Source organism: Bos indicus, chromosome X (assembly GCF_029378745.1).
Source record: "Bos indicus isolate NIAB-ARS_2022 breed Sahiwal x Tharparkar chromosome X, NIAB-ARS_B.indTharparkar_mat_pri_1.0, whole genome shotgun sequence".
In the NCBI taxonomy this organism is placed as follows: Eukaryota; Metazoa; Chordata; class Mammalia; order Artiodactyla; family Bovidae; genus Bos; species Bos indicus.
Window position 1 is genome coordinate 31,116,852 of NC_091789.1, and position 27,185 is coordinate 31,144,036.

General features: G+C 39.4%; 1 long non-coding RNA gene across 1 annotated transcript in view; it reads right to left on the reverse strand.

The window, feature by feature from the left end:
* The window catches only part of LOC139181099 (uncharacterized), a 124,266-nt gene extending 97,306 nt beyond the window's left edge, over positions 1-26,960 (reverse strand). Inside the window, exon 1 of the long non-coding RNA XR_011565214.1 lies at positions 26,829-26,960. This is a non-coding gene — a long non-coding RNA (uncharacterized lncRNA). The remainder of the gene's footprint in view (positions 1-26,828) is intronic.
* Between the last annotated feature and the right edge of the window lie 225 nt (positions 26,961-27,185).

The following is a 27,185-nucleotide window of genomic DNA, read 5'->3' on the forward strand; positions in this document are numbered from 1 at the left end:
TCCAAAATAGGAAAGGATTAAATGTCATAAACAAGAGGAGTTTATCTTAGAAATGCAAAATTGCTTTAGCATTTGAAAGTTAATGTAATTCACATATTAACAAACCCAAGAAGAAAACCCACAAGATCATCTTGATATACAACACACATTTGAAAAAAATCCAACATCCTTTCCAGTTAAAAATCTCTCATTAAATTAGAAATAGAAAGAGACTGCTGCTAAGTCACTTCAGTCGTGTCCAACTCTGTGCGACCCCATAGACGGCAGCCCACCAGGCTTCCCCATCCCTGGGATTCTCCAGGCAAGAACATTGGAGTGGGTTGCCATTTCCTTCTCCAATGCATGAAAGTGAAAAGTGAAAGGGAAGTTGCTCAGTCGTGTCCAGCTGTAGCAACCCCATGGACTGTAGCCTACCGTGCTCTTCCATCCATGGGATTTTCTAGGCAAAAGTACTGGAGTGGGGTGCCATTGCCTTCTCCGAGAAAGAGACTACCTAACCTGATAAAGGGCATCTGTGAAAAAACCACAACTAATATATTACTTTGAGGTGACACACTGAACAGCTTGCTCCTAATATCCAGGATGTGCCAAGGATTTCTGTTCTCACCGTTAGCGTTCATCACTGAACTGGTGTACTAGATAGCACAATGACACAAGAAAAAAAAAATTTAATTAAATAATCAATTGAAATATTCAACAGTTGAAAAACTAATTTGAAATGACTATTATATAATCAAAAATATGAAATTTAAAGATAAATCTAATGAAAACTGTGCAAGAAGACCTAGACACTGAAACCTATAAAATTTGCTCAGAGAAACTAAAGATCTAAGTAAATGGAGAGATATGAATCAGAAGACTCGGTATTATTGAGCTGTCAGTTATTCTCAAATTTATCTATAAGGTTAACGTAATCTCAGTCAAAATGATACCAGGCTTTTTTTCAGTAGAAATTAATAAATTAATTCTAATAGCTACATGAAAATGCAAAATACCTTTAATTACTTCAAAATAACTTTGAAAAAGGACAAAGTTGGAGAACTTGATTTCAAGGCTTATTTTAAAGCTACAGTAATGAACACATTGTGTTAATGGTGTAAAGATATACTAATATCAATATATCAGAAGACAGAATTCAGAAATGGATAATACATTTACGGCCAACTGACTTTTAACAGAGGTGCAAAAACAGTTCAGTAGAAGAAACTTTTTTAGAAAATGGTGCTGAAACAAGTGAATATCCATAAGCACCAAAGAAAGCATTTAAATCCATATTTCACATCATATATAAAGATTAACTCAAAATAGATCACATACCTATAGTCAAAATTATAAAACTACAAAACTTCTAGAAGAAAAGATGAAACCCAGGGTTAGGCAAATATTTCTTAAATACATCAGAAGCACAACTCAAAAGAAAAAAAATCACCAACTGAATGTCTTCAATACTAAAACTTGTGTTCTTTGAATGATACTCTTGAAAGACTTCAGATAAACAAGTTGAAAGAAAAATATCTGTAAAACACACATTTAATAAAGAACTTGTTTTCAAAATACATAAAGAACTCCCAAAACTTTGCAATAAGAAGGCAAGCCACTAAAAAAAAAAAAAATGGACAAAAGATTTGAAAAGGCGTGTTGGAAAAAAAGGCATAAAAGGATAAGAAATAAAAGATGTTCAACATCATTAGTCTAAGGAATGCAAGTTAAAAACATAGTGAAATAATGATACACACATTTATAAGAGCTAAAATTTAAAAGACTGACCATGGGACTTCCCTGGCAGTCCAGTGGTTAAGACTCTACACTTGCATTGCACGGGACATGGGTTCCATTCCTTGTCAGAGAACTAAGATCTCACATGCCTTGTGACATGGCCAAAAAGGGAAAAAAAAAAAAAAAAAGACTGCCGATTTTAGCAAGGATATGGAGGAACTGAAATTCTAATACTCAGCTGATAGGTATACTAAAAGGTACAAACACTTTGGAAAAGAGTGTAACAGTTTCTTAAAAGCTTAAACATCCATCTACCATATGATCTAGGCAACCCACTACTGGGTATTTACCAAACAGCAACATCCATTCAAGAACCTGTACAAAAATATTCATGGCAGCTGTTTGTAAGGATCAAAAAAATACCATATTGTAAAGTAATTAGCCTCCAATTAAAACAAATAAATTTAAAAAAATGAAACCAAGCCAAATGTCCATCAAGTAATTGGTAACCACACTGCACTATATCCATATAATAAAATACTGCTCAGAATTTAAGAGGAATTTACTATCTGATATGGAAATTAATACAGGCTTCCCTGGTGGTTCAGATGGTAAAGAATGTGCCTGCAGTGCAGAAGACAGGGCTCGATCCCCGGGTGGGGAAGATTCCCTGGAGAAGAAAATGGCAACCCACTCCAGCATTCTTGCTTGGAGAATCCCATGGACAGAGGAGCCTGGCAGGCTCTCTATGTCTATGGGGTTGCAAAGAGTTAGATACGACCGAATGACTAATACTTTCACTGTTTTAAAAAATATATTAATTTATTTTAATTGGAGGCTAATTACTTTACAATATTGTGGTGGTTTTTGCCATACATCGACATTAATCAGCCATGGGTGCACATGTGTCCCCCATCCTGAAGCCCCCTCCCACCTCCCTCCTCACCCCATCCCCCCGGGTTGTCCCTGAGCACCAGTTTTAAGTGTCCTGCTTTATGCATCAAACTTGAACTGGTCATCTACTTTACATGTGGTAATATACATTTGTCAGTGCTATCTTCTCAAATCATTCCACCCTTGCCTCATGGGAATTAACACCAGTGAATCTGAAATTACTCTATCTGAAAGGAGCCATACAGAAAAGGGTGGAGCTATATGATCCAATGTATGTACAGTTCTAAAAATTTCAGACCAATCTAAACTAAAAATTTCACAGAATACAGATCAGCCATTGTCTGGGGATGGTGGGGCCTGGAGACAACAGCAGAGAGCAATTTATCAAATGACACATGAAAACCTGTAAGGGGGATGGATGTACTGTACTGACAGTTTCATGAGTAAATAAATGTCAAAACTTATCAGTTTGTGTATTTAAATGTGTACCATTTTTTGGGTCAATTATACCTCAGTGACACGACTGAGCGACTTCACTTTCACTTTTCACTTTCATGCACTGGAGAAGGAAATGGCAACCCACTCCAGTGTTCTTGCCTGGAGAATCTCAGGGACGGGGAGCCTGGTGAGCTGCCATTTATGGGGTCGCACAGAGTCGGACACGACTGAAGTGACTTAGCATAGCATAGCATACCTCAATGAATCCATTAAAAATAAGTATGGTCCCATGAAAAAAAAATGAAAACTATAAAAAACTCCATGTTAATAATTTTGACAACCAAGATGAAATAAAGTTTTGAAACACAAATATAATACTTCCAGAGCTCATTGAAAAAAATAGATATATAAAACTATAATATTTTAAAAACAAACTAAATTCATAATCACAGTCAACCACAGGAGTGGGACTTATGTTAATACCAAGGCAAGAAAGTAGAATGATCCCTTTTTGCAGAAAACAAGTATAAATATTTTTTTTAATTTTTTCATACTATTTTGAGACATAGGAAACTGAGCACAGCCAAACACATTGAGAAACATATGTTCTGGAAAACCCAAACAACATAGGGTGAAAATGGCAATGATCTACTGTGAATCTACAGACTGCCTGTTTTGAGTTCCTCCCATCCATACGCTCTCCACTCAGCTATCTGAGTGTAGTTCAGTGATTTGAGACTGACAACACAAATAGCACCTTTGCAAACAGTGGTGGTGAACTCAAATTGCTTTGTGGGGGGTGAGGGAGTAATGCAGATAATTGAAGGCTTGGTTGGCTTAAAGTGACAGAGTCACGTCAGAGCACAAAGGAAATGCCCAGGGCCTTATAAGCCCAGCCATGCTAAAATGATTCAGGGTGAATAGGTAAGAAAAAAAAAAATTAAGGGGGTGATCCTAGAAATTCAAGAGCCATGAGACACTGAGATTGGCTTTCACACAACCCTAGATGAACAGGGGAGATCCAGAACAAACCATTAAAAAAAAAAAAAATGAAAGCCAAGGGAAACTTGGGAATTGAATGCAACTTTGAATTGCATTTCTGAAATGACACAGCTCTGTATGCAAATAGATAGAGGTCTAATGGGCTCAAAGTATCTGAGGACTAACTCTTCCCCAGTTGAAGGTGGATGACTACCCTATTTATGTATAGGCACAACCCCTAAGAAGTCAGACTAAAAATATATACATAAGAATTTTTAAACAGGAAAAATGAAAACATACTTGAGATATTAGGGGCTACACAGGGGCAGGAGACAGACCCCACAGTAATCCAAGCAAGTTACACAAAAACAAAAACACAAACATGATTTTTAAAAACTAGAAAAAAAAAGAAACCAGAGATGCTATATTATATAAAATAATATATTTCAACCAAAAATTACTCAACAAGCACACAAGAAGTATGACCCAGAGTTTAGGAGAGAAACAGTTAACAGTTGACCACACCTAGATGTTGAGTTTAGCAGTAGCCTCAAAACAGCTGTTATAAATATGCTTAAAGAATTGAAGAAAACATGTTTAATTATCTAAAGGATAATGTGGTAACAGTGAGTTTAAAAATCAGAAACCACAACAGAGGAATTAAAATTTTTTAAAAAAGAACAAAATGGAAATTCAAGATTTTAAAAGTACAATAACTTACATGAAAGAATCACTACATGGATTCAACTGAAGATTTGAGTTTGCAGAATAAAGACAGTAAACTTGAAGGTGAAGAGGTTAGTTGCTCAGGCGTGTCCAACTCTTTGCGACCCCATGGACTATAGCCTACCAGGCTCCTCTGTCAGTGGGATTCTCCAGGTAAGAATACTGGAGTGGGTTTCCATTTCCTTCTCCAAGGGATCTTTCCTGGATTAGAGACTGAACCAGTGTCTCCTGCATTGGCAGGCGGATTCCTTACCATTGAGTCACCAGGGAAGCCCCAACTTAAAGGTAGATAAAGAAAATTACTCCATTTTTAAAAGATCTTTAAAAGCCAAAGAACAAGTGAACAGAGCATCAGAGTTCTATGAGACAATGTAAAGCATGCCACCTATGTGTAACAAAAGTCTCAGAATGAAAAATGGGGGGGATGCATAAATATATCTGAAGAAAGAATGGCAAAAACTCTTACATTTTACTTTTTAAAAATCCATCAATTTAAAAGATCCAAGAAGTTCAGTGGACCCTCTGCCTAGTATTCACAAAGAGAATCACAACTAGAAACACAGTAGTCCAACTCTTGACAGACAAATAGAAAATCAATATAAATCACAACCAGCTCCTCATATCAATTTCCACAAAAGATAATAAAGTTAACTGAAACTTTACATTTCCGAAGAAACATAAAAGAAGAATGTGATTCTGCGTGACATAATTAAATAAGACTCAAAAAGCATAAACAAAAGAAAAATTGATAAATGGGACCTTATCAAAAAGAAAACTTCAGCTCTTCAAAACAGTGTTTGTAAAATGAAAACCATTTTTAAAATGAAAGCCCATAGCAAAATATTTGCAAAACACATATCTGATAAGAGACTTCTATCCACTATATATAGAGGAGTCTTACAACTCACTAATAAGTCAACACAGCCCAATGCTAAACAAAACACTTGAATGGGTAGTTTTGAAAAGAAAATATAAAAATGGCAAATAAGCACTTGTATAGATGCTCAAAATGATTAGTCAATAAGGAAATACACATCAATGACACTGTGATACAACTACATGCCCAATAGTATAAATAAAATGAAAAGACAATCAAAATTTGGTATGGATATGCAGAAACAGAGTCACTCACACATTGCTGGTGGGACTGTAGAATGGTTTCAGACATTTGGGAAATGGTTTGGCAGTTTATTTAAAAGTTTAACATACACTCTTAGATGAAACAGGAATCTACTCCTAGGTATCCATCCAAGAGAAATAAAAATATATTTTCACATAATGACTTGTACAAGTATGCTCATAACACCACTGTTCATTACATCCAAAATTTATGAACAGTCCAAGTGCCAACCATCTGGTGAATGGATAAAGAAATTGTGGTGTATATACACAAAGAAATACTGCTGATATTGTTTTATTTATTACTTTGTAATATACTTTGAAATCAACAAGTTGATACCTCTAGTTTTGTTCTTTCTCAAAATTGCTTTGGTTATAAGGTCTTTTGTTGTTCCATTAAAATTTGGATAGGGACTGAATTGAATCTGTAGAAGCTTTTGGGTAGTATGAGTATTTTTAATAGTAGTAACCCTTCCAGTTCATGAACATGCCAACATCTTTCCATTTATTTGTATCTTCAATTTCTTTCATCAATGTCTTATAGTTTTTGGAGTATAGATCTTTCACTTCCTTGGTGAATTTATTCCTAAGTATTTTATTGTTTTTGATACTATGGTAAATGGGATGATTTTATTTCTTTTTCAGATAATTCTGTTATTGTAAAAAAAAAAAAACAATTCAATGGTACTGGCAAAAACAAATACATAGATAAACTGAATAGAATCAAGAACAAAGAAATAAACCCATGCATATGTAGACAACTGATACTAAGCAAGGAAGCCAGGAATACTCAGTGAGGACAGGATAGTCTCTTCAGTAAATATTACTAAGAAAACTAGATACTCACATGCGAAAAAAAAAAAAAAAGACAGAGAGAGAGAAAGTGGACCTCTATTTCACCACTCACAAAATTAACTCAAAGTGGATTAAGGAGTTATATGTAAGACTTAAAACCATAAAACTCCTAAAAGAAAACACAGGGGATAAGCTCATTGGTCTTGGCAATGATTTTCTGGATATGAAACCAAAAGCATACGCAACATAAGCAGAAATCAATTACTGGAACTGTATCAAGTTAAAAAAAAAACTTCTACAAAATAAAGGTGGCTCAAGATGGTAAGGATACAAAGATCCTTTGTATACTTTCTCCTATAGGCACACCAAAATCACAATCACTTACAGAGAGATGTACATATGAGAATGTCATTAACACTAGAAGAAAGTATTTTCTACAGCTAAATAAAGAGGAAGCCACAACAAGATGGGTAGGAGGGGCAGAGAAGCAGTCTAGTGAGGACTCCTACCCCTAGTTTGGTGACACAAGAGCAAGAGGGATCACACAACTGTATAGGTCCTCCCCCAAAAGCCAGATGTCTGAGCCCCCTCCTGGGGGTCCTGCACTGGGAAGATGAGCCCCCAGAATGTCTGTCTTTAGAAACCAGCTGGGCTTACATTCAGGAGAGATGGAAGGCTATAGGAAACAGAGACTCCACCCTAAAAGGGCACACACAAGATCTCCCATGGTCCAAGCCTCAGCTCAGGAGTTTGAATGGTTCCTGAGTCACAAACACTTGCTGATCATGAAGAGTATCCCCAAGAGGGAAAAGACAGCTGGGACTCCCCTGGGGATTTAGACACTGGTGGTAGCCATTTGTAGAATCTTGTTCTAAAACAATGACACCAGCACTGGCAAGCACCATATTGGCATCCTTTCTCTAGCTTGGAGAAAGAAATGGCAACCCATTCCAGTACTCTTGCCTGGAAAATCCCATGGACGGACAAGCCTGGTAGGCTACAGTCCATGGGCTCACAAAGAGTTGGACATGACTGAGTGACTTCACTTTTCTTTTCTCTAGCTTATTTTTAGCACAGAGGGCTTGCCACCCCCCAAACAGTGGACTATAGTATAGTCACAGACTTCTAGGTCACACAGTTAGCTCAACAGGAAGCCTACCCTGCGTATAGGGGCCATAGCAGTCATGTAGTAGTACCATGCCACATAACCAGCTATGCAGAGGACTGACCATGTCCACCAGTGTGCCTGCAGAAAATGCACAAGGTACCCTTCATAGCCAGCTTGATCAGGGGCCAGCACTGTCTACAACTGTACCCACAACTGTCTGCCTAAGCACAACAAAAGTGCGCATATCCCACACAGGACACACGTCTGATACATCTAACTCTTATGACCACAAGGTAACAAGCTGCTGGGACCCATAGGATGTCTCCTACACCAGCTCACTTCTCCAAGATCAGGAAATGTAACCAACCTACTTTATACACAGAAATAAATGAAGAGAATCAGGCAAAATGAGGAGACAAAAGAATATGTTCCAAACAAAGGAGCAATACCCAACCTAAGAAAGAGAACTAAATGAAATGGATAAACAATGTACCCAATGTCCATTACCATGGACAATGTACCAATGTCCAAGGTAATGATCATAAAGATATTCATTCACCTAAGAAGAAGAATGGATGAACAGAGTGAGAATTTTAATAAGAACTAGAAAGGAAGAAATCAATAACTAAAATAAGAAATGCACTAGAAGGAATGAAGAGCACACTAAGTGTGTGTGCATATATGTATATTGCTAACAGGCACATGAAAAGATATTCAACATTGCTAATTATTAAGAAAGGCAAATCAAAACCACAATCAGATATCTTCTTACACCTGTCAAAAAAAATCTACAAATAACAAAAGTTGACAACAATCTGGATAAAAAGAAACCCTTGTACACTGTTAGTAGGAATGGAAATTTGGTCCAGACACTATGGAAAAGCATACAGTTTCCTCAGAAAACTAAAAAATAGACCCACCATATGACCTAGCAATTATACTCCTGGCTATATACCCAAAAAACACTAAAAGATACATGCACCTCAATGTTCATAACAGCACTATTTACAATAGCCAAGACATGGAAGTAATCTAAACATCCATCTACAAATGAATGGGTAGAGAAGATGTGGTATATATTAATATACATGATGGAATATTACTTAGCCATAAAAAAGAATGAAATAATGCCATTTACAGCAACATGGATGGACTTAGACATTATCATACTAAGTGACATAGTCAGAAAAAGAAAGACAACTATAGCATGAGATCGCTTACATCTGCAACACAACAGAAGACTCTACACATGGACATCACCAGATGGTCATACCAAAATCAGATTGGTTATATTCTTTGCAGCCAAAGATGGGAAGCTCTATACACCAAGCAAAAACAAGACTGGAAGCTGACTGTGGCTCAGATCATGAACTCCTTATTGCCAAATTCAGACTTAAATTGAAGTAGGGAAAACCACTAGACCATTCAGGTATGACCTAAATCATATCCCTTACAATTATACAGTGAAAGTGACAAATAAATTCAAAGGATTAGAACTGATAGAGTGCCTGAAGAACTATGGACTAAGGTTCGTGACATTGTACAGGAGGCACTGATCAAGACCATCCCCAAGAAAAAGAAATGCAAAAAAGCAAAACAGTGTCTGAGGAGGTCTTTCAAATAGCTGAGAAAAGAAAGGACATGAAAGGCAAAGGAAAAAAGGAAAGCTATACCCATTTGAAGGCAGAGTTCCAAAGAATAGCAAGAGAGATAAGAAAGCCTTCTTCAGTGATCAGTGCAAAGAAATACAAGGAAAAAATAGAATAGGAAAGACTAGAGATCTCAAGAAAATTAGAGATACCAAGGGAACATTTCATGCAAAGATGGGCTCAATAAAGGACAGAAATGGTATGGACCTAAAAGAAGCAGAAGATATAGAGAAGAGGTGGCAAGAATACACAGAATAATTATTTTAAAAGATTTTCATGACCCAGATAACCATGATAGTGTCATCACTCACCTAGAGCCAGACATCCTGGAATGCGAAGTCAAGTAGGCCTTAGGAAGCATCACTACAAACAAAGCTAGTGGAGGTGATGGAATTCCAGTTGAGCTATTTCAAATCCTGAAAGATGATGCTGTCAACAGGTTGCACTCAATATGCCAGCAAATTTGGAAAACTCAGCAGTGGCCACAGGACTGGAAAAGGTCAGTTTTAATTCCAATCCCAAAGAAAGGCAATGCCAAAGAATGTTTGAACTACTGAACAATTACACTCATCACACACACTAGCAAAGTAATGCTCAAAATTCTCCAAGCCAGGCTTCTCCAAGCCATGGTTCAACAGTATGTGAACCATGAACTTCCAGATGTTCAAGCTGAATTTAGAAAAGGCAAAGGAACCAGAGATCAAATTGCCAACATCTGTTGGATCATCAAAAAAGCAAGAGAGTTCCAGAAAAATACCTACTTCTGTTTCATTGACTATGCCAAAACCTTTGACTGTGTGGATCACCACAAACTGTGGAAAATTCTTCAAGAGATGAGAATACCAGACCACCTGACCTGCCTCCTGGGAAATCTGTATGAAGGTCAAGAAGCAACAGTTAGAACTGGAACAACAAACTGGTTCCAAATCAGGAAAGGAGTACGTCAAGGCTGTATACTGTCACCCTGCTTATTTAACTTATATGCAGAGTATATCATGAGAAATGCTGGACTGGATGAAGCACAAGCTGGAATCAAGACCACCAGGAGAAATACCAATAACCTCAGATATGCAGATGACACCACCCTTATGGCAGAAAGTGAAGAAGAACTGAACAGCCTTTTAATGAAAGTGAAAGCTCAACATTCAGAAAACTAAGATCATGGCATCCGGTCCCATCACTTCATGGCAAATAGATGGGGAAACAATAGAAACAGTTACAGACTTTATTTTCTTGGGCTCCAAAATGACTGCAGATGGTGACTGCAGCCATGAAATTGAAAGATGCTTGCTTCTTGAAAGAAAACCTATGACCAACCTGGATAGCATATTAAAAAGCAAAGACATTACTTTGCCAACAAAGGTCTGTGTAGTCAAGGCTATGGTTTTTCCAGTAGTCATGGATGGATGTGATATTTGGACTATAAAGAAAGCTGAGTGTTGAAGAACTGATGCTCTTGAACTGTGGTGTTGGAGAAGACTCTTGAGAGTCCCTTGGACTGCAAGGAGATCCAACCAGTCCATCTTAAAGGAAATCAGTCCTGGGTGTTCATTGGAAGGACTGATGCTGAAGCTGAAACTCCAATATTTTGGCCACCTGATGCGAAGAACTGACTCCTTTGAAAAGACCCTGATGCTGGGAAAGATTGAAGGCAGGAGGAGAAGGGGGTGACAGAGTATGAGATGGTTCATCGATCACCAACTTGATGGACATGTGTTTGAATAAGCTCCAGGAGTTGGTAATGGACAGGGAAGACTGGCATGCTGCTGTCCATGGGGTCGCAAAGAGTTGGACACAACTGAGCAACTGAACTGAACTGAACTGATATGTGGAATCTAAAACATGACACAGAAGAAATATTCTGTGAAATAGAAACAGACTCACCATCATAGGGATCATACTTGTGGTTGCTGAGGGAGAGGAAAGATGGAGATTTTGGATTAGGCGTTTGGGGTTGGCAGATGTAAACCATTAGATATAGATAAACAATAAGGTCCTACTGTATAGCACAAGGAACTACAACATAGTTAACACCCTGTGATAAACCATAATGGAAAAGAATATCGAAAGGAATGTGTATGTCTGTATAAAATAATTTTTTAAAAAACTGCTTTGTCATTCCTATGTTTTGGGTATTCTAAGTACTTTAAACATTTTAACTCATTTAATCCTTATGGTGATGTATAGAGGTGAAATGCCTTATCCAAAGTCATAAAGATAGGAAGTAGAAAATCCTGGATTTAACCCAGGTCTGCTGAAAACATACTAATACCCCCAAATACTGTGAATATACAGGCTAATGCTCAACTTGTGATGCTACGGTTAGCTTTCACCAACATCACAATTGCTACCACCTAATGCTTCCCTTGTGGCTCAGATGGTAAAAACATCTGTGCAATGCAGGAGACCCAGGTTCGATCCCGGGGCGGGGAAGATCCCCTGGAGAAGGAAATGGCAACCCACTCCAGTACTCTTGCCTGGAAAATTCCATGGATGGAGGAACCTTGTAGGCTACAGTCCATGGGGGTCGCAACGAGTCAGACACGACTGAGCAACTTCACTTTCACTTTTCAAAAACACTATAGAGGCACTTCCCTGGTGGTCCAGGAACTAAGACTCCACACTCTCAATGCAGGGGATCCAAGTTTGACCCCTGCTTGGGGAACTAGATACTACACACTGCAACTAAGAGTTTGCATGCCACAACAAAAAGATCTTACATGCCACAATTAAAGATCCCACATGCCACCACAGGGGCTTCCCACATGGTGCTAATGGTAAAGAACCTTCCTGTCAGTGCAGGAGATATATAAGAAACGCGGGTTCGATCCCTGGGTCAGAAAGATCCCCTGGAGAAGAACGTGGCAACCCACTCCAACATTCTTCCCTGGAGAATTCCATGGACAGAGGAGCCTGGTGAGCTATAGTCCATAGGGTCGCAAAGAGTCAGACATGATTGAAGCCACTTAGCATGAGTGCACACACATGCCACAATGAAGATCGAAGTTTCTACATGTTGCAACTAAGAGCCAGTGCAGATAAATAAATAAAAACATTATAGAGCATCTGGAAAGACATGTACCATGCTAGGAATCTGGGCTCCAGAATTAAATATGATGTAGTTTCTGCCCTCAAGGGCCTTACAATTTACAGTTCTAGGAAAGTAATGTAAGATAGTTGCTTATGACACAGATACTATCAGCTAGGTCCTAAATAAATAGTACCAGCAAAAATTAATTGTGGGCATCATATGTGGGCATAATTTTTAGTGGGGTGTCACTGGATCTAAAAATAGGTCTTAAATGAAAAGATGGTGAAAATTCCACCAAGCATAGGAAACTATGTGGTCAGAGAGAGTGGTGTCCTTGAAACCTGATGATATGAGAAGGGAAAAAAACATTAGCTTTCTGGTTTGGGCAGAAGCAAAAACTCCGTGTAATAATAAGTACAGTATAGATTTACAAGGTGCAAAGTCATCTACCTGGATTATCTATTCTAATCTTCACAGGAACTTTGAGAAGTTGGTATGGTCTTCAATTCACAGATATAAAATCTGAGCCTTAGAAAGATGCAGGACTTTTTCAGAGTCACATTACAAGTGGCAGAGCTAGGATCTGATCCAGGACTGTCTGATTCCAGAGCGTTAGCCATCCTTCCGTATCTCTCCTCTAGCAATGCCAGGCTGCAAGAGCCTGAAAGGCACCAGATGGAGGAAATCTTCAATGTGCTTCTTCCTCAACTAAGTCAACCTAAGTGCATGTTTAGTAAATGCATGGTACTAGCTGAAAATCTGCCTGAAAATTCTCAATAACAAGTATCTTCCATTTTTTGCAATACAGTGTCTTGCAGATATTTCCTTTTACTGTAGAACAGCTGACCATTCTGCTTCTTTTTCTTGTCCTCTCATGGCTTCTGCCTTGGTTTGCAACTTAAGTTTTAGAAACAATAAATTACATTTTATACCATAATCACTTTTGTCCCTTGTCCTGTAGCAAAATAAAGAAACTTGAGAGATGCTTCAAAATGACAATGGCATTTTCAAAATGACAAGGGTGCATTCATTCAGGAACCTGTGGTATGCTGAATTGAATGGGACTGCTCTCCTCAGGGGAATAAGATGATAAAGGGGGTCACAAAATGCTAAAAGGGGAATCTGATTCATATCCATAACAAGCAGCAGCCAGACTTGTTGATCTACCATTGAAAATTGGAACCATGGAAGGAAGGCACAAGACAATGACTGATACAGAAATATACCATTCTAGACAACACTTCCACTCACCCTAGGTCCTAAAGGAGAGAGTTCTTCAAAAAGAGCATTCTCGTCAGAAAATTTTAAGCAATTAAATATCCGTAGCATCTTTATGCCAGAGAAGGCAATGGCACCCCACTCCAGTACTCTTCCCTGGAAAATCCCAGGGACGGGGGAACCTGGTGGGCTGCCATCTACGAGGTCACACAGAGTCAGACACAACTGAAGTGACTTAGCAGCAGCATCTTTATGCACTAGCAATTTAATGTATATTTATGAAGTCTTTAGAGAAACAGGAATAAGAGTTATACCAAAACTAAACAAGGCATCAGGACTACAAGACACACAAAATTATACTGAAGCAGTAAAACTGGCTAGGTTGTAATAGAAATCATAACAATTCAGATACAGGTAAGAGGCTAGAACTAGTTCATCCCTACATGCTTTCAGGACAAGATACTTGGTGGTTCATTTTATTAAAAAAAAAAAAAAAAAAAACAGTAGGAGGTATTTGCCACCATTGTATTTCCCCTCACATATGGATTTCCCTGTTGCCAAACTATACCTGTTAACTGATCTGAGGACCCAACCAGGTGTAATACTTTATATATGTATAATTTTTTCAGAGAAAAAAACATGTTACTTTGACAAACTTTTCCTTGACTCTTCTTGGTCATTAGTTACTAAGTCCCGAAAATATCTTGAAACAAAACACTGTTATCCTTATCTTTCCATGATCATTGCCACTACCCTAAGTTACTACCCATGCTCTCACACTTACTGGTGAGCACACTGATCTCCTAAGTGATATTCCTGCATCATGCTCCTTGTACACATTGCTGGCCAAATACATTCAACAGTTACTGAGAGCCTTGTACATATCAGGCACTGGCCTAGGTGCCTGGGATATATTAGTAATCAAAACAATGATCCCTGGTCCCATGGAACCAAAAATCTAGCCATAGGAGATAGACATGAGTTTGAGCAAGCTCAGGGAGTTGGTGATGGACAAGGAGGCCCGGCGTGCTGCAGTCCATGGGGTTGCAAAAAGTCAGACACAACTGAGTGACTGAACTGAAGAGCTAGACAATGAAAAATATGCATAATACATAGTAAATCATACTGTGTGAATAAGGAAAATGCTGTGGGGAAAAAAGAAAGAAGAAGATACATAAAATCTTCCCCAAGCAGCATTTTTTTACCACGCTCGTCTCTCCCACTGTTTATCAGCTTTCAATGCCTCCCTGTTACTCATATGTTTCAATGGAAACTTTTTAGCCTGTCAGTGGCTTCTATTAATCTGTCTCACATTCAAAATTCCAACATCACTTTATCTGATATCCCTCCCCACCCACAACTTACCAATCTAGCAAAGGTAGTGAGCTTCCAGTAAGGAGCTCACAACATCAACAACAGTAATAATACCAGATAAATGAGCTCTTACTACGTGCCAGACACTGTGCTAAATTCTTCACATGGCCTACCTCATTTCACCCTCACATCTTCACACTGTCCAATAAGGTAGGTATTATTATCATCTTCATTTTCAGATGAGGTAATTGAAGGACTGAGAGGAACTTGTTCAAGGTCACATGGTTGCATAAAGTTGCCAAGCTCTTTTTTGAACTCACGTCTGTCTGACACTAAACCTGTGTTGTTCACTGGTATGCATTAGAATGATGACCTGAAACCACTGCACCGGAGCAAGGTTTGACAAAAAAAAAAATTTTTTTTTTCTGTAAAGGGACTCTTGAGAGTCCCTTGGACTGCAAGGAGATCCAACCAGTCCATTCTAAAGGAGATCAGTCCTGGGTGTTCATTGGAAGGACTGATCCTAAAGCTGAAACTCCAATACTTTGGCCACCTCATGCAAAGAGTGGACTAATTGGTATGCATTAGAACGATGACCTGAAACCACTGCACCAGAGCAAGGTTTGACAAAAAAAAAAAATTTTTTTTCTGTAAAGGGTCAGATAGTAAATACTGTAGGCTTTGTAAGCCACATGACTGTCTGTAACAACTACTCAGCTCTGCCACTGTAGCATCGAAACAATCATAGGCAATATGTATACAAATGGGCATGATTGTGTTCTAATAAAACTTTATTTATAACAAAAGGCACCTGGCTGGATTTAGTGAATGCAACCATAGTTTACCTACCCCTGTGCTAGACTGAATACCTCGACTAGTCTGTGAGCTCCAAAAGGTCAATGATCAGGTTCTATGCCTCTTGTTAATCCCAGTGCTATCTACAGTGCTTGAAAACTAGGCCTGGAGTCTGCACAGTTTGTAAGTGATGAATCTAGGATGTTGATCTAAGCACTTTTACTAAATTTTATACTCCCCAAAATATGCTAGTCTGACTCTTAATGATTAAATAATATCATACACATAAAATTTATAGAGTGCATGGCACATAGTAAGTCCATAAAAATAACAGTGATTATCATCAACTAAAAAAGAAGCTACCACTGCATGAATGATAAACCTAAATTAATATAAAAGCTTTTATGAAGAATGTTTTCATTTTTCTTTTAATGTGAAAATACAAAGATAAATATAAAAATGAACCTAATATTTTATGGAAAAAGCAAAGGAGAAAAGGAAAGATATAAGCATCTGAATGCAGAGTTCCAAAGAATAGCAAGGAGAGAAAAGAAAGCCTTCCTCAGCAATCAATGCAAAGAAATAGAGGAAAACAACAGAATAGGAAAGACTAGAGATCTCTTCAAGAAAATTAGAGATACCAAGGGAACATTTCATGCAAAGATGGGCTCGATAAAGGACAGAAATGGTATAGACCTAAAAGCAGCAGAAGATATTAGGAAGAGGTGGCAAGAATACACAAAAGAACTGTATGAAAAAGATCTTCACAACCCAGATAATCACAATGGTGTGATCACTCACCTAGAGCCAGACATCCTGGAATGTGAAGTCAAGTGGGCCTTAGAAAGCATCACTATGAACAAAGCTAGTGGAGGTGATGGAATTCCAGTTGAGCTATTTCAAATCCTGAAAGATGATGCTGTGCAAGTGCTGCACTCAGTATGCCAGCAAATTTGGAAAACTCAGCAGTGGCCACAGGACTGGAAAAGGTCAGTTTTCATTCCAATCCCAAAGAAAGGCAATGCTAAAGAATGTTCAAACTACCACACAATTACACTCATCTCACACGCTAGCAAAGTAATGCTCAAACTTCTCCAAGCCAGGCTTCAATAGTACGTGAACCATGAAATTCCAGACGTTCAAGCTGGTTTTAGAAAAGGCAGAGGAACCAGAGATCAAATTGCCAACATCCGCTAGATCATCAAAAAAGCAAGACAGTTCCAGAAAAATATCTATTTCTGCTTTATTGACTATGCCAAAGCCTTTGACTGTGTGGATCACAATAAACTGTGGAAAATTCTGAAAGAGATGGGAATACCAGACCACCTGACCTGCTTCTTGAGAAACCTATATGCAGGTCAGGAAGTGACAGTTAGAACTGGACATGGAACAACAGACTGGTTCCAAATAGGAAAAGAAGTACGTCAAGGCTGTATATTGTCATCCTGCTTATTTAACTTATATGCAGAGTATATCATGAGAAACGCTGGGCTGGAAGAAGCACAAGCTGGAATCAAGATTGCCAGGAGAAATATCAATAACCTCAGATACGGAGATGACATCACCCTTATGGCAGAAAGTGAAGAGGAACTCAAAAGCCTCTTGATGAAAGTGAAAGAGGAGAGTGAAAAAGTTGGCTTAAAACTCAACATTCAGAAAATGAAGATCATGGCGTCTGGTCCCATCACTTCATGGGAAATAGATGGGGAAACAGTAGCTGACTTTATTTTTTTGGCTCCAAAATCACTGCAGATGGTGACTGCAGCCATGAAATTAAAAGGCGCTTACTCCTTGGAAGGAAAGTTATGAGCAACCTAGATAGCATATTCAAAAGCAGAGACATTACTTTGCCAACAAAGGTCCATCTAATCAAGTCCATGGTTTTCCCAGTGGTCATGTATGGATGTGAGAGTTGGACTGTGAAGAAAGCTGAGCACCAAAGAATTGATGCTTTTGAACTGTGGTGTTGGAGAAGTCTCTTGAGAGTCCCTTGGACTGCAAGGAGATCCAACCAGTCGATTCTGAAGGAGATTAGCCCTGAGTGTTCTTTGGAAGGAATGATACTAACTAAAGCTGAAACTCCAGTACTTTGGCGACATCATGCGAAGAGTTGACTCATTGGAAAAGACTCTGATGCTTGGAGGGATTGGGGGCAGGAGGAGAAGGGGATGACAGAGAATGAGATGGCTGGATGGCATCACTGACTCGATGGACATGAGTATGAGCGAACTCCAGGAGCTGGTGATGGACAGGGAGGCCTGGTGTGCTGAGATTCATGGGGTCGCAAAGAGTCGGACACGACTGAGTGACTTAACTGAACTGAATCATCATCAACTAAAAAAGAAGCACTTAGGTACAGAATAGTGAGGGCCATTACTGCCAGTTTATAAACAAAATAATTACAAATTTTTCCAGCTTTATTGAGATATATTTAACAAAACTGAATGTATTTAAAGTATACAACATTATGATTTGATATATGTATATAATGCATGCTAAGTTGCTTGAGTCATGTCCAACTCTTTGTGACCCAAGCTCCTCTGTCCATGCAATTCTTTAGCCAAGTATACTGGAGTGGGTTCCTATGCAGTCCTCCAGGGGATCTTCCCGACCCAGGGTAAACCAGCATCTCTTATTCTCCTGCTTTGGCAGGTGGATTCTTCACCACTAGTGCCACCTGTGAAGCCCATATGTATGTGATAAGGAAAAACAAATTCGACTTCATATTAGATCTGTTTCTTTTTTTCCTTATTTTTTAATGTATTTTATTGCTTTTTAAATTTTTTTTTTTAATTGAAGGATAACGTAAAGTAAATAGCCAATGGGAACTTGGAGTATGACTCAGGGAAATCAAACAGGGGTTCTGTAACAACCTAGAGGGGTAGGATGGGGAGGGAGATGGGAGGGAGGTTCAAGAGGGAGGGGACATATGTATACCTATGGCTGACTCAAGTTGATATTTGGCAGAAAACAACAAACTTCTGTAAAGCAGATGTTTCTTTTAGTTTACCCTTTGTTTTCTATTGTTTTTGCTATTTGAGTTAATAGCTAAAGGAAAGCCACCTATAGCATAATGACCCATCTCCAGGAACCCTGCCCCCTATGACTGAGTGTTAGTCACTCTTTCTGACCCTATTGACTGTGGCCCTCTAGACTCTTCTGTCCAAGGAATTCTCCAGGCAAGAATACTGGAGCCATTTCCTTCTCCAGGGCATCTTCCTGACTGAGGGATCAAACCAAGGCCTCCTGTATTGCAGGCACCTTCTTTACAGTCTGAAACACCAGGGAAGCCCCCTTGCCTAAAGGTTAAACTAAAATAACTTTAACTCACAGGAAACATCCTGACCCAGCCCACTTGTGAATGGCTACAGGCTATAAATTAACATATCACTTCCCCCGCCTGAAACCAAGAGATATTTGCAACAACAGCTTATGAGGCTTCTGTGATGGCTCAGCCAGTTAAGAATCTGCCAACAATGCAGCAGACATGGGTTCAATTCCTGGGTGGTTATACAACAGATTCAGTTCAGTCGCTCAGTCATGTCCGACTCTTTACAACCCCATGGACTGTAGCATGCCAGGCCTCCCTGTCCATCACCAACTCCTAGAGTTTACTCAGACTCACGTCCATTCAGTCGGTGATGCCATCCAACCATCTCATCCTCTGTCGTCCCCTTCTCCTCCCGCCTTCAATCTTTCCCAGCATCAGGCACTTTTCCAGTGAGTCGGTTCTTTGCATCAGGTGGCCAAAGTATTGAAGTTTCAGCTTCAGCACCAGTCCTTCCAATAAATATTCAGGACTGATACCCTTCAGGATGGACTGGTTGGATCTCCTAGCAGTCCAAGGGATTCTCGAGTCTTCTCCAACACCACAGTTCAAAAGCATCAATTCTTCAGCACTCAGATTTCTTTATATTCCAACTCTCACATCCATACATGACTACTGGAAAAACCATAGCCTTGACTAGACGGACCTTTGCTGACAAAGTAATGTCTCTGCTTTTTAATATGCTGTCTAGGTTGGTCATAACTTTTCTTCCAAGGAGCAAGTATCTTTTAATTTCATGGCTGCAGTCACCATCTGCAGTGACTTTGGAGCCCCCCCAAAATAAAGTCTGTAACTGTTTCCACTGTTTCCCCATCTATTTGCCATGAAGTGATGGGACCAGATGCCATGATCTTAGTTTTCTGAATGTTGAGTTTTAAGCCAACTTTTTCACGCTCCTCTTTCAGTTTCATCAAGAGGTTCTTTACTTCTTTGCTTTCTGCTTTAAGTGTGGTGTCATCTACAGTAATTGATATTTCCTCCAGGCAAACTTGATTCCAGCTTGTGCTTCATCCAGCCCAAATGAAGTACATCGGTACATTTCACATGATGTACTCTGCATATAAGTTAAATAAGCAGGGTAGTAATATACAGCCTTGATGTACTCCTTTTCCTATTTGGAACCAGTCTGTTGTTCCATGTCCAGCTCTAACTGTTGCTTCCTGACCTGCATACAGATTTCTCAAGAGGCAGGTCAGGTGGTCTGGTATTTCCATCTCTTGCAGAATTTTCCAGTTTGTTGTGATGCACACAGTCAAAGGCTTTGGTATAGTCAATAAAGCAAAAGTAGATGTTTCTCTGGAACTCTACTGCTTTTTCGATGATCCAGCAGATGATGGCAATTTGATATCTGGTTCCTCTGCCTTTTCTAAATCCAGGTTGAACACCTGGAAGTTAGTTCACTGTTCACATACTGCTGAAGCCTGGCTTGGAGAATTTTAAGCAATATTTTTGCTAGAGTGTGAGATGAGTACACTTGTGTGGTAGTTTGAGCATTCTTTGGCATTGCCTTTCTTTGGGATTGGAATGAAAACGGACCTTTTCCAGTCCTGTGGCCACTGCTGAGTTTTCCAAATTTGCTGGCATATTGAGTGCAGCACTTTCACAGCATCATCTTTTTGGATTTGAAGTAGCTCAACTGGAATTCCATCACCTCCACTAGCTTTTTTTGTAGTGATGCTTCCTAAGGCCTACTTGACTTCACTTTCCAGGATGCCTGGCTCTAGGTGAGTGATCACACCATCATGATTATCTGAGTCATGAAGATGTTTTTTGTGTAGTTCTTCTGTGTATTTTTGCCACCTCTTCTTAATATCTTCTGCTTCTGTTAGGTCCATACCATTTCTGTCTTTTATTTTGAACCACTAAACCATTCAGGTATAACCTAAATCAAATCCCTTATGATTATACTGTGGAAGTGACAAATAGATTCAAGTGATTAGATCTGATAGATAGAGTGCCTGAAGATCTATGGACAGAGGTTCCTGACATTGTACAGGAGGCAGTGATTAAGACCATCCACAAGAAAAAGAAATGCAAAAAGGCAAAATGGTTGTCTGAGGAGGCCTTACAAATAGCTGAGAAAAGTAGAGAAGCGAAAGGCAAAGGAGAAAAGGAAATATATACCCATTTGAATGCAGGGGTCCAAAGAATAGCAAGGAGAGGTAAGAAAACCTTCCTCAAGGATCAATGCAAAGAAATAGAGGAAAACAATAGAATGAGAAAGACTAGACATCTCTTCAAGAAGACAACAGATTAGGAAGAAATATTTATAGTATATCCAGAATACACAGAGCATTCTTATAACTCAAAAAAGGGAAGATAAACACCTCCATAAAAATTAGGAACATATTTTCACTGTTGTTTCACAAACATAAATAAATTGCCAACAATCGCATGAAAAGATGTTCAAAACCATAAATTATCACAGAAATGCATTTTATAACCATAATTCCCAGGTGGTCAGTGGTAAAGAATCCATCTGCCAAACAGGAAACTAGGGTTCAATCCCTAGGTTGGGAAGATTTCCTGGAGAAGGAAACAGCAACTCACTCTAGTATTCTTTTTACAATTTTTTTTAATATTTATTTATTTTTTAAGTGAGGGATAATTGCTTTACAGATTTTGTTCTCTGTCAAACCTCAACATGAATCAGCCATATATTACATATTATTCTTGCCTGGAGAATCCCATGGCCAAAAGAACCTGGCAGGTTACAGTCCATGGGGTCACAAAGAGTGGGACATGACTGAATAGACTTAGCACGCAGGGCCTTTTTACTTTACCTCTTTGGCTCCCCCTTTGTTCCATTAATACAAAAGAAACTGGCAGAAACAATCACAGTATTGTAAAGTAAGTATCTATCAATTTAAAATTAAATTAAAAAAAAAGAAAAAGAAACAAGCAGCCAGGCCTCAGTAAGACGGTTCTCTAGGGGATCAGAAGAAGCTTGGACTTAGTAGCATGTATACATTGTGAGAGAATCACCACAGTCAAATTCATTAACACATACATCACCTCATATGGTTAACTTTTTGTCATAATAAGGTTTAAGATCTACCTCTCAGCAAATTTCAAGTATATGATATAGTATAATTATAGTTACCATGTACAGTAGATCCTTGGAACTTATAGTATCTAATGAAATTCATGTATGTCCTCATGGGTGATTTCTGAACATCCAGAAAACACAAGGAAAATGGAATGGCAGCATCCGTCCTTTTCGGCACTTTAACAATGGAATGGGACTAACCTCTTCCACAGACACCAAGCTTCTTATGGGTTTGGTCTAAAGCATCTGGCACTAACTCAGGGTTAAGTCAAGGTCTTGTCGCCTTAGGAAGCAGAAGGACAAGACTCAGAAACCAGGCCAAGGCCTTCAAATCTTCTCTTGGCCACAAGATGAGCCATGAATGGTTACCAAAGTAAACTGGCTCCTGTACACTCCCTTGGGGCCTGGCTACTACTTGATAAGCCATGACGTGCCTGAGTATGAATTCCAGCTTTGACTTGGGTTCCCATCTTTTAGGTTGGGCACACAAACAGCCCCAGTATCAACTCAGTCTGCCACTGTCCTATGAAAATGCTGGTCTTGGCTGCTCTGTAAAATCCCTCACCAGGGCTATCCTACCACTCATAGGCAGACATGAACAGCCAGCTTCTTTCCCGCTGCCCTCCACCGTCTGCCTTCCATCTGCTACACTCAATTGTTAATACCAACTCTGCTGGCCTCAGCTGAGTCATGGAAGAGAATCCCTCTGAACTGCAGCATCCGAGGATATTACACAAAATTTTGTTTGTTTTTTGTTTATTTTACTGGCAGAGGAAAAAAAAAAAACTATCTTGCCTGTGACACTGATTCAGAATCAGAGGGATTCCTTAAATGTTACTTTCTATAAGTATCTACCCATGAGCCAACTCACTTTTTCCCTTTATTCTGTAGGATAAAGTATATGTTAAGATACTATCATATATATATATATAAAATAAATTTCCAAAAGTGTGCATATAGTGTGAAAAAATAACTGACCCCCAAATTGGTACCAGAAAGAAGCATATTGCAAAACCTGTACCTTTCCCAAAGAGAGAATGTCCCCTCCACATTCACAATAAAGTCCAGTTCCAAAGACCACGAGGGAAATTCCTATAGTCAAAGTTAGGTTTTCTAACTTGCAACAGGGAAGCCTACACACCAAGAGCAATCACTGGCTGCCACAGGAAGGAGGAGTCATGTTCGTTACAGCTACCATAACAAGTACCGCAGACAGGACAGCTTCACAGAAATATATTTCTCAAAGTTCTGGAGGCTTGAAGTCTGAGATCAAGGTGTCAGCAGGTTTGGTTTCTTCCAGCACCTCTCTACCTATCTTACTCATGGCTGTGCTCTCATGTCTGCTGTCTGAGTCTTAATCTCCTCTTTCCTAAAGATACTGGTCAGACCAGATTTAGGGCCCACTCTAAAGATCTCATTTCATGGAGTGGCAACCCACTCCAGTATTCTTGCCTGGGAAAACTTAGCTCAGATCTCAGTTGAAATGAGATCTTTAGAGTAGGCCCTAATCTAATTCGACTAGTATCAATCACCTCTTCAAATACAGGACCTCCAATTATGGTTACATTCTGAGGTGTGGGAGGTTATGATTGCAAATTTGGGGGGTGGAGGGATAATTCAGTATTTAGCAGATGGAAACGTTTGGGCTTGTGCTGAATAATTTTAGGGAGAATTTAAATAAATGGGGGTCTGTTCTGGATTGAGTGCTATCAGGTAATAAGGACAATTCTGTAATTTAGGATCATATGCTTTATCCAGGAAGTAGAAGGAATGATTTGGGGCTAGATTTGCCGTTGGTAAAGCCGTTATATTACCCAGAATGAGAAGAGTTTAATTATTTTTTGTGGTTATGTAGTGTTCTGGATTTTTGTCTGTGTTTGGTCCTGATAACTGAGTGGTCTTGTTTTTTCCTCTTATTTCATCAAGGTCACAGAGTGATCTCTTTTCAAATATTGTTGATATTGTATGGAATTGTTTATTTCAGCAGGGAACACCATGGCCTAGCTATTTAGCAGTAAACACCATGGCCTAAATTTAGTTACTAGGCCTGCTACCAGCTGTCAGCTGTCAGGGCTGTTCATTTCTTTCTCACTCACTTCAGATGTGGCAATGAAGAAGAATGAGCAATAAAAAACACTGCAGAATGTATGGATAACCAGGGGCCACTGAGAGTAACAGAAAGAAGGAATTCCTCTGAGAAAGCAGAAGTAAGGGCTTATCACAGAAGTTTCTTCACTACCATGGCAGGGAAATGATACAGTATTTGCCCAGTAGAATCCCGTTACTGCTCTAGATCAGGGATTCTGGCATGTTTCCCAATTTTCCCTGTCTGAACGGGATTTCTTATTGGGCTGCCCTATCCCACCATTCTCTATTGGGTACCATGAGGTAGAGGTGCTGATAATTCAGCTTGTCTTTTTAAGTCATAGGTAGACCATAGAGGCTTCCCAGGTGGGACAGTGGTAAAAAATCTGCCTGCCAATGCAGGAGACGCAGGAGACTTGGGTTCGATTCCTGGGTTGGGAAGATCCCCTGGAGAAGGGAATAACAACCCACTCCAGTATTCTTGCCTGGGAAATCTGAGAGAGGAGCCTGGCAGGCTACAGTCCATGGGGTCACTGAGTTGGACGCAGTTGAACATGCACACACGCACACACAAAACATAAGTATGTCAGGATCTGATTAAGCAAGATTTAGTGACTGTGAGATTTCAGGCTGTCTCACTTAAAGAGGTCTCAGTGTGTGCTATGTGTGAGAAGGATCCAAAGGAATATTTCAACCAGGATGGCAAACATCACAGAAACTGTTAACAATTCACACAATGATAGATTATATTTCCTAATCTCATTGTATCAACTGTGGTTATACAAATGAGATCTAGCCAACAAACTGTGAGAGGAAATAAGGGTGCTATATTAATTCCTGCTGCATTAGAATCTCTCAAGTGTATTCATGCTCCATCCCCGTTTCAGCTGATTTGAATGAAAATTACCATGGAGACGAAGGTGGCCAAGTATAATGACAGCAAAGTCTTTGCCAGCCTGGAACGATTGTAGAAGAATCAACTTCCCCAACCAGAAACATTCTTTTACATTTTTAAACGAGCAAGAAACGAATCTATATTTTAATCAGGCCATTATACATTTGGCTATATATTCATTCAGCAGCAGGAGATAGCCTAACCTCAGCCCTATTTAGCATAATTATTAATGAAATGATTACTTATTGGTTGCTATACTAGAAAAAATATAAACCCTTAGAAGTGCATTTTTTTTTTAGAAACATGCATTTTTTTTTGCTGGCATATTTAACAATACCTAGGTCACATCCCTCTGGCACTAAAAAAGTCAACATTATCGAACTACAAAATGTCTTCGCCCTCGGCTGTCCTAGGCAGCATGCAAGTCCCTGCACAGGGGAATACCCAACCGCATCACTACTAACAATCCCCCCAAGCCCTCTTGACAAAATCGTCCTGGAGTTTGTGGAAAGCAAAACATTCATTTTACCTAATTCACTCATATACTTCTTATATGAAAATAAGGATAACTACATGATGCATGTTTTCCAATTTGTTACAGATCTTAAGAAGTTTAGATCTGTGTTTCATGAGAGCTATCCTCAGACACAGTTTTTTTAACATACTCCATTCCTTCTACCACTTGGTTTACATGTTTTAGCCAAAGATCAGATCTCTCCTCTTAGAAAACGTATACTTCTCTGTATAGTGCCTTGCATCTTTCTCAGAAGCAGACATTGGATATGCATATACTTGCATATTTCCCTTTCTCCTTCAATTCTTCTCAACATTCTCCATGATCTCTAAAGTTTCCCCCCAATAATTTCAAACCTGCCTGTTCCATATTATTTTTACTTATTTGAAACCATCCATAGTTACCAGAAGAAGGCTTTGAGTTTAGCAATCAGGTTAACAACCCAGAAGTAGTAGAGTTTGGGAAGAACATATGCAATTACTTTTATCTAATTTGTTTCACTTTTTCTATTTTATTCAGTGCTCCCATTTCATTTAGTCTACATTTTCCAATTTATCCATCTCTTTGTTGTTCTTTCTCAACTCTTTATCAAGCATGAAAGCTTTTGTATACATATATATAAACAGTATATATTTTAGAAAATTAAAAATGAAAATGAAATGGTACAAAAAGCAAAGAGTATCCAGTTACTTCTCATTGACCATGGAAGTAAAAGGCAGAATAAGAATTTAACTCAGTCATGGAATTCCATCAAGATTCTCTAGCCCAACTTATTTTTTCTTCCACCAGCCTGGATTCTTGGCATGGACACAGGGGAACTACACTAATTTTCACAGTGCGGTAAGAAACATCCCCAGGTAAAGCAAGTCATGCTGGGTACTTGCTTTCTGGTTAGAATGCTCTTTAAAGCTGAGGGAAACACTGGAGCAGTGACTCGGGGCATCTGTAGCTGCCCCTTCCTTCTCCAAAAGGAAGGCCTGAAGCTACCTTCCAACTTCCAAATGGAGATTTAAAAATGCCACCAGCAACATAGCTGAGCCTTCCCCTGGACAACAATTTGTCCCCATCCCTGGATGAAAGTGCCTCTGTGGGAGCTGTGGGATCCACCACTGAAGGCCAAGGGCCCTGGGAGGAGTCTTGCCAACCCATTCGTAGGGTAACGGGTATACAGACCTGGTCTTGGTTGTGGACCCTTTGGGCCCTTCTGGTCGTGGTCCCGGAGCTGCTGGAGAGCATGGTCTCAGGCACTTGCACACAGATGAGGAAGCCTTTGTGGAAGTCAAGGTTCCCAGAGGAAAAGCTCCAGCACCTCATTGGAGGAAAAAAAAAAAAACTATCCGAGTTGGGATGCGGGGAAGAGGGTAAGAGGAGCAGCTTGACCTGACTCGCACCACCCCTCTATCAAGGCAGCACAGCTCAATGCCCAGAAATGCTTTCAGCTGTGATGAAGGGGAATGTGGGGGCCTGTGAGTTAGTGCCTGGCTTCCCAGCTGCACGGGATGCTGCCATAGGCCCTTTTCCCTCTGGCCC